Source organism: Rana temporaria, chromosome 1, assembly GCF_905171775.1.
Source record: "Rana temporaria chromosome 1, aRanTem1.1, whole genome shotgun sequence".
NCBI classification, from domain to species: domain Eukaryota; kingdom Metazoa; phylum Chordata; class Amphibia; order Anura; family Ranidae; genus Rana; species Rana temporaria.
This window is the reverse complement of record NC_053489.1, coordinates 75968289-75982228: the sequence shown is the minus strand read 5'-3', so window position 1 is coordinate 75982228 and position 13940 is coordinate 75968289. Positions and strand designations below refer to the sequence as shown.

Genomic DNA, 13940 nt, shown 5'->3' with positions numbered 1-13940 from the left:
ATCCGCCAAAAAGAAGCGAATTCGGAGACCCCAACACAGCCTCTCAAACTTTCTCCTGGACATGGAGCAGAGAAGCGGTAAAGCGTCCCAAAATGGTGCCTGCAGCCATGCATGGGGAGAAGGAGATTGTGTCTCTCAGCCTCATAACAGCCAGGACAATCATGAGTACAACCTCCCCCTCTCTAAGGCAGACCTGGATGAGAGTCTCACAGCCATCTATATTAAGCTGGTAGAGAAAATAGAGAAAGAAGTGCACAAATCCACGACTGCTCTCTCACATGAGATTGCTAGCATTGGCAGCCGCACCGATCTCCTTGAGACCAAGCATTATGAACTCTCATTAGCCCACAATGACCTGAGAAAGGACTATGAGAACCTTGCTGACAACTTTGCCTTTATGCAGGCCCAGGTCGAGGATTTAGACAACAGAAACCGCCGCCAAAACATCAGGGTACGCGGTGTCCCAGAAACAGTCACAGATTTAATGCCTGCAGTGTCTAAAATCTTCCATGATCTTCTCCCAGACAATTACCACTATCAGCATATGCCTGTGACAGGATTCACAGAGCGCTCCGCCCCAAACCCACCCCTGATAACCCCCCCAGGGACATCATTATGTGCATGAAGGATTTTCTGGTGAAGGAAGACATCATGCGTGCCTCTAGAAACACCCCCAACATTTAATTTGAGGGCAAAAGAATCCAGATTTATCCTGATATTTCGCCTGCCACTCTGGATAGGAAACGCAGGATGAAAGAAGTCACCTCCATCCTACAATCTGCCAGGATAAGGTATCGCTGGGGATTCCCCTTCAAGCTTACTATCCCACACAATGGCTCCACATACACAATATTCAATGTGATTGAAGGCAAGGAGCTCCTGGTAAAGCTAGGCCTACTGGCTCATGACCCTCATGCTCGCCCTCCAGCCACACCGAGACCCTCACCAATCTGGTCTACCCCTTCCACCAGGCACAGCCAGAGAGCCCAAAGAAGATTGATTAACTCTTTTCAGAATCAACCCATATGATGTGTCCTTGGTCCTACCAGGCTTCTATCTTACATTGTTTGATTTTTTTCTTTTCTCCTGAAAGATGGATTCCCACTTGCTCTGCTTATAACAGTTTTCTATACTATGCATCTCACAGGGATCTCCCCCTTAAACAACCGTTTGAAGAAGCACCTTATACCTCTTATGGACTTTGCCCTTTTTTATGATTTGCTTTACAGAACTATCCTATTCCCTCTTCACCTGCTCCAGGTAGTATCACGCTTTACCTCAACCTCCAGGATCACATCCCAACATCCCCTAACCTCACAGAGATATATGGACAGTAGATTGTACTTAAAACTGTGTGTAAGAATCCTCTGAACTAGTAGTTAGATATGGTAATTATTTTTGCTGTTTCCATATGCATCTCTAACAGGGTTTGTCTCTGCAATTTCTTATTATGCTACCATGCACAAAAGTACACATATATAATTTAAATTCCTTTCTCTCTCCCTCCTCCTAATGACGGGGAGCGTCCGCCGCTGTTTGATTCACCCCACACCCAGGGGCGACTCTAGGGGGGGCCAGAGGGGCCCTGACCCCCCCAACATTATGCTGTGCCCCACCATGTGCCCCCCCAAAAAAATGTGTTTCTGAATCGGTGTATCTAGGTCATTTGCATATTCGACGCGTAAATCTACGGAGGCGCCCCTAGCAGCCAGCGTAAATATGCACCCAAGATACGACGGCGTAAGAGACTTACGTCGGTCGTATCTTGGCAATTTTCAGGCGTAACTGCCTTTATGAATCAGCGCATAGATACGACAACGCTCGTTTGGACTTACGACGGCGTATCTGGAGATACGCCGTCGTAAGTCCTTTCAGAATCCGGGCCACTGTGTTTATTAGATCTGACTGGGAGCATTACCTGGATCACAACCTGATCAGCATGTCAACAGAGAAGGTTATACAGCATTACTGCTGCTAGGGGACCAGCTGGGGGCTCAGCTCTCTATAACCAATAGTGCCAGCCTTCCCCTGCATGCACCCATAATTTCACCAGCACTAGGTCCTAATAGACTGTAGCCGCTGCCAAGGAGACATATGCCAGACCAGCGCTGTCAATAGCAGGGACAGGACAGCTGGGGAACCTCACAGGGGCAGAACACCAGGCCCCGGTGGCAAGACAACCTTTGCAACCCTGAAAGTTCTCCCACTGCTTTGGACCCTTATATTTTCTTGGTGTGCTGGTGACATATATCTCTTGTTTTCTGCCACCCTGGGGGGCCCCAGTATAGTAGGAAGGGAGCTCACTGCAGAACATGTGAAAGGGCCCATTGTGGGATCGTAGTAAAGGGCCCCAGGAGAAATTATATATATATATATATATATATATACATATATATATATATATATATATATATATATATATATATATAATTGCATTTTATAGTTGGCCCCCCTACTTTTGTCCCTGTCCCCCCATGTGCCCCCCCTAAATATGAAAGCTGGAGATGCCACTGCCCACACCTGCATTTGGGATTGGCTGTACCACTATTTCTAATGGTGTTCCACCCGACCCTGCTGCAGGATAAGGACTCTTTTTTTGTCCTTTGTTTTTTTTCTATTTACATTGTTTGTTTGACAGGTATCATCCTGTCCCAATGTTTCTGGTATTTACCGGTATTGCTATCCTTATCATTACCATGGCTATTTTGGCCTGTCATTATATAACAATTAATGTTTATGGTATTTTAGACTTGTCTTTACTCAATGGTATACACGTTTCTCAACCTTTGTGTCCTCCTATACTCAGAAATGGTGAATTCTGTATGACTGCGTTGCTTTGTGGTGGATCCCTGTCAGTGTCTCTGCCCACTGCGATTTTGACTACGGTTCAGAGACATGGCGGGTAGATGTCTTCTCTCACTGGTTCTATACTTACCATAATGTTAGATATTGTATTGTTGATAGCACACTTTAAATTATTAAATGGGTCTTAAAATAATTTCCCATAACACACGTGGTTTCAACTCTCCCCACAAGCGCAAGAAAACATTATAAGAGACTTGGTGCGGACATTTCGCGACCTCTAACCACCCTAACTATTTCCATAGATCATATAATCAGGTCTACTTTACCACTTTCACTAACAAAACTGAGGTGTTGCTATATTTATCCGCAATTCAATAATTTTTGACATCCACAATATTTTTAAAGACCCTGATAGTCGTTTCATTATTCTCAAAGGGATCATTAATAACCGTGAGATCACAATTGCTTCTGTTTATGCTCCAAACGATTCCCATACTTATTTTTTCACAACATTTTTGAGTCCATAGACAAATATCACTTCCCCCATTTGGTGAATGGTGGCGACTTTAATCTGGCCGCTCACCCTATTTTGGATAGAAGCAAGGTCTCTCCCCACACCAAATCCTTCTCCAAAACTATAAACCACCATATCAACAAGATGCAACTGATTGACTCTTGGAGAGCCCACAATACAGGCATTAAGGCTTACACCCACTACTCCCACCCCCATGATTGCTATGCCAGGCTGGACTATATATTCTGCACCCCAATCCTCCTGGCTAACTCCACACAGGCACAGATACACCCATGTCCCTGGTCAGATCATAATATTACATCATTAGATACCTCCTACATTGGCCTTGCCCCTTCCCCCTACAACTGGCGCCTTAACGACTCTACTATCTCCACTCATATAGAAAATTATTTTTCAGACAATGTGAACGAAGATACAACGCCTACCTCACTCTGGGTGGCTCATAAAGCGGTCTTGATGGGCCATATTATTAATCTAGCAGCAACTAAAAATAGAGAGAGACAAGCTGACATTAAACGCCTTACCAATGAATTGCACCATTTATATAACAAACTTCAACATTCCCCCAACTCACACATCACCCAACAGATACAAGAGAAACGCCAAGCTCTTGACCTGATTCTGTCTGCAAACACTGAGAAATCTCTCAGGTTCTCCAGGGCAAAATTCATGCTCCACAGCAACACCCCCTCGGCAATGTTTGCCAGAAAACTAAATCAGGATTGTAAACCCACTCATATTTATAAGCTCAGAGGTAGCACTGGTAACCTAGTTACTCATCCCCAAGAGGTTCTGGAGATTTTCACCTCTTTCTATAAAGATCTCATGTCATGCCCCAAAATCCCACCGGGGACTGCCTCCAAATCGTGGGTAGAGGGCCTTCACCTCCCGTCCCTAAACCAACAACAAATAGACTCCCTTAACTCCCCCTGTATGGTCGAGGACATAACCCAAATCATCAAATCCCTCAAAACCTCCACGGCCCCTGGCCCTGATGGTTACACATCCTCATACTACAAAAAATTCCCCCCACTCCTAGCCCCAAATCTTATGACCTTATTTAACTATATATTAGAAGGTAATAATTTCCCTGATGAGATGTTATTAGCTAATCTTTCCCTTATCCCCAAGCCCAATAAGGACCATACCCTTCCACAGAATTTCCGCCCGATATCAGTGTTGAATAATGACCTTAAGCTATTCAGTCAGATTCTTGCAGACAGACTTGCGAAGGTTATATCACCACTTATTCACATTGATCAATCTGGCTTCATTCCTAATAGACAGATTACGGATAACATTAGGCTGGTAACCAACATCATTCAGGATCTCCACTCGCGTCAGGCCTGTCTACTCAGCCTTGATATCCACAAGGCATTTGATAGCGTCAGCTGGACATATTTGAATTACCTCTTACCTAGGTTTGGAATCTCAGGCAAATTTTTACAAGGCTTTAACGCCCTTTACCATTCCCCCCAAACTCGCATTAGGATTCCCGGTTACAACTCAGAATTCTTCCCTTTAGGTAGAGGAACTAGGCAGGGCTGCCCCTTATCCCCACTTCTATTTGCACTGGCCATTGAACCCCTTGCACAAGCCATAAGATCAAATCCAGATATCAGGGGATATACCAAGGATCATCTTGAGTGCAAAATCAGTTTATATGCAGATGATGCATTGATCTATCTTACAGATCCTCACACCTCCATTCCAGTCCTTCTTAAGGAATTGAACCTCTTCCATGATATCTCTGGTCTCAAAATTAATCTAAATAAATGCTCAGCTCTACCCATCAACATCCTAAACCTACTCCAATCCAACTTCCCTTTTGCCTGGAATTCAAGCTCGATCAAATACTTGGGTGTCAATATCACTCCTAATCACAACTGCTTATTCAAAGACAACTACATTCCCCTCTTTACCCACATTAGCTCACTCCTAAGTACCTGGTCCACTTACCATATATCTTTCCTTGGCAGGATATGTGCAATCAAGATGAACATTATTCCAAAACTCCTATACTACTTCCGCACTCTCCCCATCAATATCTCAAAATCTAAAATAGAATCCCTTCAAAGGATCATCAACAAATTTATCTGGGCAGACAAAAAACCTGGGTACACTTACGCACTGCTACATAGGCCCCAGTCTAAGGGGGGTATGGGCCTCCCTAATCTATGGAAATAATTCTTAGCTGCAAGACTTTCCCAACTGTCCCAATGGTTTTCTTCCTCTCAGGATATCCCTTGGAAAAAATTTGAATCTACTTCAGTTAACCCACTTTACCTTCAGGGGATATTGTGGTCCAATTATGTCCTATACCATAATCTCCTTAAATGTAATATAATTGTTGCCCATTTATTTAAACTCTGGCTTAAGATAAAAGATATATATTTATTATCCTCGCCCATTTCACCACTCACCTCTTTTTTGGGCGACCCCAGGCTCGCCATGGCATAGAGTGATAGATCCTTATTTTCTTTCTGGGTGGATGGCAAACTTTACTACCCTAGGTTCACTACAATCCAGATGGAAATTTAAACCCTTTGAATCTCTTCAGAGAGAGAATGGTCTCCCTTCCTCTGAATATGAGAGATACTTACAGATTAAATCTTTTTTTTCTAAATACTTCTCGCTCTCCTCCCACTCCACCATCACATTATTCGAGAGAATCTACCTGTCTTCATCTAGAGACAGGGGTATGATCTCTAGATTATATCACTACCTTAACAACCTTTCCATTCAAGACAAATCTCACCCAATGCTACAATGGGAAGCGGAACTAGAACTTACTTTCCCATCTGACACCTGGAACTCCATGTCAGAGAACCTTCGGAAATGTAACAGGGCTATTTCCTTTAAGGAGACCCCGATGAAGCTGTTCTCTAGATGGTACCTCACCCCATCCAAGATCCATACCTATTACCCAACAGTATCCCCTAATTGTTTTAGAGGTTGCTCTGTAGAGGGCTCATTACTACACATATTTTGGAGCTGCCCACATTTAGCTCAGATCTGGAATGCAGCATCGGACAGATTCGAAAGATCCTCAAAACACAAATTCACTCTCACCCCCCAGATCTGCCTACTATATGCTAAAATTCCAGATGTCCCTCCCCCTGCAACAGATTGTTTCACTCTCTTTGTAGCTCCATCCAATGGATGATAGCTCTCAATTGGAGATCAGATACTGTAATATGGTCGCTAGAAGTGCTAGAAAGAATGGAGATACTGAAGTTATCAGAAAGAGTCTACCACACCCTCAATGATAGTCTTCATTTGTTTGACACCAAATGGTCATACTGGTCGCTTACACAATAGTTCCACTATTACCTCTGTATTTCACCATAAGTATTTTTTTTGCTTTAGATGGACTCATAAAGATGTTCTACCTCATATTTTTTTTTATGTGTTCCTTTATATGCCATTAATATTGTGCCGAATTCATTATCTCTGTTTGTATACAATTTATTTTCTACAATAAAAACTTTTGTAAACGCAAAAGCAACCCCCTCCTCCAACACAAGGGTACATGAGATCATCTTATGGTCAGAAAACAAAAAGGGCTTAATTTCATAGCCCTTCACTGCCTCAAGCCGACCGTACCCCAATCAGAAAGGTAAGTATGTGAGGTACTCCTACCCTCCCACTCCACAGCCGCATCTTTTAACCTAAAATCCGTCACCATCTCGTTTAATAACTTAGATGAGGAATTCAGCTTACTCTCCTCCCCAGAGCCGCTTCTATTGCTTGCTTTTCTAATACAATTGAAGTCTCCTACTACAATTGTAGGGGTCCTCCCAGGTAAGTATAGCTTCAGAGTGTTAAGAAGCTAATTTCTTTCACGTCTATCAGCAGACGCGTAGCAGTTAAAAAGTCTGAATCTGCACCCCACATATTCCAGCACAACCAGCAACAATCTTCCCGGGACAATCACCTCTTGCGATATCATCACAACTTGCGAATTTTTTATAAGTACACCCACACCTTCACATCTTGATTCACAAGCCGGGGACCACGCACTCCCCCCCATGCCTCCATTCGTGAGGCCCTGGAACCCTCTCCACACCACATTCCTGTAGACACAAGACATCCGCTCTACATTCTGATAAGCTGTTAAAAACAGCAGCACACCTCCAACCCACTCTCACGCTCCTCACATTTATGGAATTGGCGGTTAAGGCCATCAGAAGAAAAAATTAGTCTTTAGGAAAGTCCTTCCATACTTTCATCTCTACTTCCTTGCTTGTTTCTTTGACTCTTTCTCTGCCATCTCTTCGGACCAGGAGAACTGGTGGACTCTTTTTCCGAGTCCCCAGAAAGAGTCCCCACTCCCCGAGTCCTCCCCTTCAATCCGGGCTCTTTTACCAGAGCACTCCTCCCCCTCCACTGTTGAAGGCACAAAACGCTGTCCACATTCTATATCCTCTTCCTCTTCCTCCTCATCCAGGGGCAGACTGACCATTTGGGCACTCGGGCACTGCCCGAGGGCCCCATGCCACTAGGGGGCCCCATCAGGGTTGCCAGCCTCAGTAAAACCAGGGCAGTATGTAAAGATCAGTTTTTTTACATCTGTCCCAGATGTAAAAAATATCCTCACTGTCAGATATTTCTCCAAGCAACCGGGACACACTGTGCCCTGACTCAGAGGCTGGTGTTTCTGCCCCGCTTGCTCCCTCTGCGTTTTCAGCTTTATCATCCTGTTGCATGGTTTCCTCTTCACCTACTTCAGGTGCTGCCTCCTCTTTGTCCAGCGAAGGGTCCCCAGGCCCAAAGCCGGCCACTCCAGCCTCCACCTCACCAGCAGAAGCTGAAGCATCGCCTGCTCCACCAACCGGGACCGCCCCATTTCCGGGCACGGCCTCATCTGCTGTGGCAGAGCAAGGCATGCCAGATGGGGCCACATCATTACCTGCTTCCGCGGGTCCACCCTCGGCTCCCTTCCCCCCGCCACTACCATGCTTCAGCCAAGAACTCGTTCCTTTTTTTGCATTCCACTTCCGCCGGATCTTTTCTCCTAGCACAATATCCGCAAAAGTGTCTTTGGCTTCCTGATATACATCACACTGCCTTGCAAAATGTCCTTCCCTTTTACAAATGTCACAAACTTTAGCTTTATTACAGTCTCTTGCAGAATGTCCCGGCTGGCCAGAAAATCGACACACTAGCCCAGGGGTGTCAAACTGGCGGCCCTCCAGCTGTTGCAAAACTACAAGTCCCATGAGGCATTGCAAGGCTAACAGTTACAAGCATGACTCTCACAGGCAGAGGCATGATGGGACTTGTAGTTTCGGAACAGCTGGAGGGCCGCCAGTTTGACACCCCTGCACTAGCCCTTCATCACAGTTGTCACTCATATGCCCATATTTAAAGCATCTACGACAATACTTAGGCTGCCCTGGGTAGAGGAGGAAACCCCTCTCCCCTCCGATGGTAAAAACAGCCGGGGGTCTCTTCACTCCTCCAATACATCCCTCATTCTTAAGGCCCCATGCACACGGGACGCCGGTGCAAACTCTGCTAAACACACGTTTTTAAAAGCTAAAAGCGGCGTTTAAAAACACCCGTTTTGCTGCAAATTTTGTGGCGTTTTACCACGTTTTGCCGTGTTTTACCGTGTTTGCGTTTATAAGCGTTTAGTTAAGAAACATCATAAGACCCTCCCTAAGCTCAAAAAACAGTATTATTTAACCATTTCAGCCATTTTGTGAGACCAGAGTGAGTAGCAGCTGAGAGAGCAGCAGTGTACTTGTATTTAGCGTGTCACTTGCCACAACACCTGCCACAAGCTGTGGATTGTCCACTTGCCACATCACCTGACACGTTACCTGGCCACGCCACCTGCCACAAGTTGTGAATTGTCCACTTGCCACGTCATCTGCCACGTCACCTGGCCACGCCATCTGCCACAAGTTGTGGATTGTCAACTGGCCACGTCACCTGGCCACGTCACCTGCCATGTCACCTGGCCACGTCACCTGCCACAAGTTGTGGATTGTCCATTGGCCACTTCACCTGGCCACGTCACCTGCCACAAGTTGTGGATTGTCCACTGGCCACGTCAACTGGCCACGTCACCTGCCATAAGTTGTGGATTGTCCACTTGCCACATCACCTGGCCATGTCACCTGGCCACGCCACCTGCCACAAGTTGTGGATTGTCCACTGGCCACGTCACCTGGCCACGTTACCTGCCATGTCACCTGGCCACGACACCTGTCACAAGTTGTGGATTGTCCACTTGCCACATCACCTGGCCATGTCACCTGACACAAGTTGTGGATTATCCACTTGCCAAATCACCTGGCCATGTCACCTGCCACAAGTTGTGGATTGTCCACTTGCCATTTCACCTGCCACAAGTTGCGGATTGTCCACTTGCCATGTCACCTGGCCACGTCACCTGCCACAAGTTGTGGATTATCCACTTGCCAAATCACCTGGCCACATCACCTGCCACAAGTTGTGGATTGTCCACTTGCCACATCACCTGCCACAAGTTGAGGATTGTCCACTTGCCACGTCACCTGGCCATGTCACCTGGCCATGTCACCTGCCACAAGTTGTGGATTATCCACTTGCCAAATCACCTGGCCACGTCACATGCCACAAGTTATGGATTGTCCACTTGCCACGTCACCTGCCACAAGTTGCAGATTGTCCACTTGCCACGTCACCTGGCCATGTCACCTGGCCACGTCACCTGCCACATCACCTGGCACGTCACCTGGCCACAAGTTGTGGATTGTCCACTGACCACGTCACCTGGCCACATCACCTACCACAAGTTGTGGATTGTCCACTGGCCACGTCACCTGCCCTGTCAACTGGCCACGTCACCTGCCACAAGTTGTGGATTGTCCACTTGCCACGTCACCTGACCACGACACCTGCCACAAGTTGTGGATTGTCCACTTGCCACGTCACCTGGCCATGTCACCTGGCCACGTCACCTGCCACAAGTTGTAGATTATCCACTTGCCAAATCACCTGGCGACATTACCTGCCACAAGTTGTGGATTGTCCCTTTGCCACGTCACCTGCCACAAGTTGCGGATTGTCCACTTGCCAAGTCACCTGGCCATGTCACCTGGCCACGTCACCTGCCACATCACCTGTTCACATCACCTGGCATGTCACCTGGCCACAAGTTTTGGATTGTCCACTGACCTTGTCACCTGGCCATGTCACCTGCCACAAGTTGTGGATTGTTCACTTGCCACATCACCTGGCCACGTCACTTGCCACGTCACCTGCCACAAGTTGTGGATTGTCCACTTGGCACGTCACCAGGCCATGTCACTTGGCCACGTCACCTGCCACATCACCAGGACATGTCACCTGGCCACGTCACCTGGCCACATGACCTGCCACAAGTTGTGGATTGTCCACTTGCCACATGACCTGGCCAAGTCACCTGCCACGTCACCTGGCCATGTCACCTGCCACAAGTTGTGGATTGTCCACTGGCCACATCACCTAGCCACGTCACCTGGCCACGTCACCTACCACAAGTTGTGGATTGTCCACTTGCCAAGTCACCTGGCTATGTCACCTGCCACACGTTGTGCATTGTCCACTGGCCACGTCACCTGCCACAAGTTGTGGATTGTCCACAATGCAAGCAATTACATTTTTTTATGTTTTTTTAATGGTTTTTCATCATTTGCCATAATTTTTGAGATTTCTAATGTAAAAAAATAGGTCACCTTTAAAAACGCCTTTAAACGAAATCGCGGCAAAACGCCGGTACCACGTTTTGCCGCGTTTAACGGCGTTTTGCGTCTGAAACGCAAACATTTTTGCGTCTGAACCCATTTTTTTGCTTCTGGAAAAACGAGGTTGAACGCAACTGCCTAAAAACGGCAATAAACAGGACTGTGTGCATAGGCACATAGGATAACATTGAATGTGTTCAGGGGCAGTTGAAAAAGCTCTCCAACTGCCTATAAACACGCGTTTACCAGCATTTACCAGCGTCTCGTGTGCATGGGGCCTTAAAGTTTAAAAAAAAACTGTACTTTCCTGACCAAATACCAAATTTGTTATTTACTTTGTCTCCTCCTTTTAGGTCATCACAATATTGCATCAAAAAGGCCCACACCAATGCCGGATCTGCAAAGGGATTGTACAAATGAACAGTAATTATCTTTTCCTCTTGCAAGAAAGAGGCTTAATCTCAAAACACTGCAAAATGTCATTCTTCCTTTTTTTCGCATTTTCCAGCACACCTCGGAAGATCCAAAAGTAACATCATATGTTATGATGCTAGGGGAAATCTTGCAGACACAAATTGTCGCTTACCCTTATTTTAAAGATTTCCATCAGAACCTCCACGACCACCGTCCTCAATATCACCTTCGACCTAAAATCTGGCTTCACCAGGAATCACAGCGAGTCACGGAGGGGTACCCTGAAGAACGCTTTGATCGCCTTAAGAAGGGCAATCGCTTCCCGTTGCCTGGGGACTAATCCTCCGGCCAATAGCAGCAAGGTGGCCCTCTGAAAAGTGACGCTCCCCCCAAGGCCGACCCTCGGGTATCACAGGCACCTCTTGACTAAGTCAAACAGCAGCAGAACTACACTTGATCTTAGCCAAAAGGCAGAGAAGCGAGCAATTAGCAATACTCACGCCTCAGTTGAACCTCATTGGCTACGATACTCCCACTGCGCAAATCACTTGAAAAGGGACTGTGTGAACACACCCAAAAAACTCCACCCGGTGCAGAAAAATGTGCATACACATAAAGAGTGTTCACAAAAACGTGCAGACGGGTGCGACGTCAAGTGGTCCTCCTGTGAAGAAAGGACCCAAAACCCTGATCCCCTGGGGCGTTAGGCTCCAGACAGGAACTGAGGTACTGTGGTCCGAGCAACCGAAGCCGACACGGACCCAACTTCCTCGGAGGGACTGCCGAAACAGAACCCCCGAAACAGAACCCTCCCAGTACTAGGTGGGGCTCCCCCGAAGGGAGACCCCATGAGAGCAGGCGAACTAAGCCAGAAGGCCATGTCCACCCACTCCCGAAACATTCAGGGCTGGCCTGAGGACCGGCACCCTACTGATCACACAGTGAGACAAAAAGTGCACAAACAAAAAAAGACAAAAACGTGATAAAACATAGGCAATATATTAAATAAAGTGGGGGAAAGGGATAGTGAAGAGGAGAGTGAAAGAAGTGGTCATTGTGTTCAACAATGACCAGGCCCTCCGGCCAGGAATAAAAAATTCCTCCGGTCCTAGCCAAAAGGCCCGAACCGGGAGGCAGGTGCTAAAAAAAAACGTGTAGCTGGTGCAGTGACCATGGTATCCTTAAATCAAAGTGTCCCTCACACACAGTGATTCTCAGACACCCCTGGACTGCCACTCCAGGGGCACATGCACCATAGGCTTTTCATTCCATATCCAACCCCCAACGGGCCAGTGCAGCCCTCCACCCCTGCCAGCCAGAGAGCCCTTCAAGGTTTTCTTAGGGAGAACTGTCTCTAAGGTAGCAGCCTCCACCAATACTAGCCCTTCCAGACCCTCCGTCAACCCGGCGGATTTGCATGGTCCTACCCCGTCTTATCCCAGGGCATTACCAGCTCCTCCAACCGGATCGCTGACAAAGATAGCACTTACACCAGCCAGCCAGAAGGCCAGACTAGAACTCGGCAAAAAGACCAGACCAGTGCAGCACCCATCCTCACCAGGAGCACCCTTCGAGATGGCTCAGACCCGACCATGGGCCGGCCCCCAGTATCTGTCGGGCAGCACGGCATAGTCACTGCTGAAACCATCCTTCCAGGTGCAATGACGTGATTGGATTGCATCCACCCTCCCAATGGAGGTGCTTCAGCACTCCTCTGACAACTGATAAGAACAGATACTACACTTGATCTTAGCCAAAAGTCTGAGAAGCGGCAGGGAAGAAACCACAATCAGCACGGCCAGAGTGCAATGGCCGAGCCTCGCCCTGGGAGAACCACCTTCATGATCATGGTGTCTCCCCTGCCAGGTATGTAAAAAGGGACTGTTCTATCTGCAAAGCCGAGCAGTGAAAGATACAGCTATCCACAAAAGAAAGGGTCAAAGCAATCACAAAGGAAACTGCAGACACATCATGGAGTGGCACCTTTAAAGTGACACAGAGGGGCAAGCCATGCAGCTGGTGCATAGACTCAGGAGCGACAAGCCACATTACTAGCAATGAGACCTTCTTCACAAACATTGATTACAGTTCAAAAAGCTACACCTCAGAAGGTAAATGCCAGGGCTTCCTGAACTGCATTACACCACAAGGAGGCAAGCAAAGTATCCTTGAAAAAAAAAGTGCTGTATGTTCCAGAACTAGAAGGCAGCCTTCTAGCAATGAAAAGTCTTGCAAACAACGGTCTCATAGTTAAAGAGGAACTGCAGTCTGCTCACATAATTTGTAATAAAAACATCTTTGCCATTCTGAAGCTTCCCTCCAACCACTTTGCATATTATTTTATATATAGTGTGATTCTGTACTTGCTAAATATGCTGCAAAAATCTCCCTCCGAGTCCATTTTAACTGTAGACAGCTGAAGCTGCTGCCTGTTCACTTCCTGGATTTTCCCCGAACACACAGAGGCA

The 13940-nt window shown here is 46.9% G+C and overlaps 1 non-coding gene across 1 annotated transcript; it reads right to left on the bottom strand.

Moving 5' to 3' along the window:
* Positions 1 to 13175: 13175 nt before the first annotated feature.
* Positions 13176 to 13346, bottom strand: LOC120925655. Its single transcript, XR_005746873.1, has one exon. It is a non-coding gene; the product is annotated as a U1 spliceosomal RNA (small nuclear RNA).
* Positions 13347 to 13940: the final 594 nt, after the last annotated feature.